The sequence below is a fragment of the Ceratotherium simum genome, chromosome 26, assembly GCF_057802395.1.
Source record: "Ceratotherium simum simum isolate JZ-2026a chromosome 26, ASM5780239v1, whole genome shotgun sequence".
Lineage (NCBI taxonomy): Eukaryota > Metazoa > Chordata > Mammalia > Perissodactyla > Rhinocerotidae > Ceratotherium > Ceratotherium simum.
In genome coordinates, this window is record NC_141925.1 from 29,785,994 (window position 1) to 29,788,497 (window position 2,504).

Consider the following 2,504-nt stretch of genomic DNA (forward strand, 5'->3'; position numbering starts at 1 on the left):
CTGAAGACTGTCTCTGGTGGTTCAAATTATTTCCCATTTGTAGATTTAAAACATACATGGGGTTAATGCTGGCTGTGTTTCCTGCTCTTGATGGTAGATTCTAGTCACATGACCAAAAGGAGAAGTAACCGTGGTCTCCCTGGTCTTGTAGATGATGGTCCTCACAGCAAAGCAGCTCCCCTGGAACGTTGCTGTTCATTGGAGAGCGGACTTGGATCTATTTCCCAATTTCCAGGATATTTGCTTGAGATGCTTCTGAGTCTCAGTTTAAAAAAAAAAAGAATTCGTCTTTAAGGAAGACTGAATGACTAGCACTAGGGTATTATTGAGGCCAATAAATGCCTCCTCGATCCTTTGGGCAAGTGAAGCGGCACCATCCACTGGCTGGCTCCACACGCCACATAGTGTCTCCACGGGGCGCGTAGGCTGAGTTTATGATTTCACATGTGTTAGATGCAGTGATCCTAGATTTACTATTAAGTTTCCCAAAAGATGCCAATTCATTTTAGAAGATTTTTGTATATTCTGTTTTTGTTTCCCTCCAGATTTCTACTTGTTGTACTAAAACCAAAATAATTCCAAAAGGAAAAGTCATTTATACTCTTGTCTTGCTCACGAGCAGCCATTTTCATTATTCCTTACTCTCTCTGGTCCTTGTCCACTGGCAGACATGTTTACATTGCTGTGATCATAGTAAATTGATACAATTTTGTATTATCGTTATTCTTAATAATTTACTGAGTGCTGCTGTGTGCCACCCCTTGTCCTAAGAGCTTCATGGCCATTTAAAAGCTTCATTTAATCCTCATCATACTCTTTAGGTACTCTTGTTAGCCCTGTGTTATGGATGAGGAAACTGAAGGTCAGAGTAGATATTCATTACCACTGTCTTTAACATCACGAGAACATGGGATTTGGTAGCAGGAGTTCAAGACCCACTGATTGTGTGATTTTGTTAAGGTCACTTAATTTTTCTGAATCATAGTTAGTAATTCCTACCTACCTTCTGGGGCTGTTGAAGACTAAAAGGAGTAATGTATATAAGGGTGCTTGATAAACTGATAATTTTTATTGTAATTATAAAAATAATTTATAACCCTGACAATTCTGTTGTTGGATTTAGATTGTCTTTTATTTATTTATTTATTTTGGTTGTTAGAGCGACATCGCAATGAACATCTCATGTAGCTTTATTTTTTTATTCTTTAAAAGTTCCTTAGGCTAAAGGGTTATTATGGAATTATAAGATAGATCCTGGTATGTGTTGCCAAGAGGTGATACCAGTTTATATGGCTACCAATAGTGTGTGAAGGGACCAGTCCTGTCATAGTGTTGCAAGACGGGATAATTTCTAAAATTCCTTTAAAGTAGTGGGTGTAAGATGCTACAATTTTATTTGAGCAGCGTTGCTTTGATTATAAGTGTAGCTGAACATTTTCCCACCTGGTTCTTTACTAACAGTATCTCTGTTTTCATGAATTTTGTTCTTAAGTTCTTTGCCAATTTACATACTGGGGACTAAATTTTTTGGTGCCAATATGTATAAGCTCTTTACATAACATAGAAATGACCCCTTTTTAATATTTGCTGCAAATGTTTTCTCCAGATGATATTTTCCCTTTGATTTGAGTTATACTAGTTTTGTCAAATGGTTATTTACTTCTGTAATGTACAAACTGTCCATCCTTTGTAATTCTGTCAACTTAACCTGTAAAGTTATCATCCCTTGTACTTGCTTGAGCAGCCATATACTAAAATCGAAACAATATAGAGAAGATTAGCCTGGCCCCTGTGCCAGGATGACACACACATTCGTAAAGTGTTCCATATTTTTTATGGTATAAGAATTATATCTCAGTAAAACTGTTATGAAAAAACTTATCTTCTCTCTAAAGATCTGAAGCAGTACAGTAAAACAAATTCCTTTTTAGAGATGAGGATTTTATGTAAGCTTTTCTTATCCATATTCACTTATGATATGTGACTGTAATTTTCTTTTTGTGTGTTTTATCTTTATCAGGCTTTAGGAAGAAGATCATGCTTGCCTAATGGACATAAAGGTACTCTTATCTCTTTTTGCACTCTGGATGTTTTATACAACATTGAAATCATCTGTTTCTTAAAAGTATGAAAATTGTTCTGGTGGAAACATTGGGACCAGCTGCACTTTTTAGGTTGTTATTGGATAATTTCCTCAATTTCTTCCTTGGTTATTATTCTCTTTAGATTTACATTTCTTGAGTTATTTTTAGTAATCTATATCTTTCTAGAAATTATTCATTTCATTGAGGACTTCAGTTTATTAACCTACGAGTGTACATAACATTCTCTTTGGATTTGGAGAAAAAAATCTATTTTTTGTATTTTGTCCTATCTCCTTTCTCATTTCTAATTAAAAATGTTCCCTTAATTATATTTGTCAGAGGTTTGTTTATTTGAGTGTCTTATCAAAAAAACAGCATTTGAACTAATCTATCATTCTACAGCTTTATGCTTTACCATTT

At 34.8% G+C, this 2,504-nt stretch overlaps 1 non-coding gene across 1 annotated transcript; it reads left to right on the top strand.

Moving 5' to 3' along the window:
- The first annotated feature begins 1,728 nt into the window (after window positions 1-1,728).
- On the top strand, window positions 1,729-1,834 carry LOC147913644 (U6 spliceosomal RNA). The gene has a single exon (XR_015548643.1). It is a non-coding gene; the product is annotated as a U6 spliceosomal RNA (small nuclear RNA).
- The last annotated feature ends 670 nt before the right edge of the window (window positions 1,835-2,504 follow it).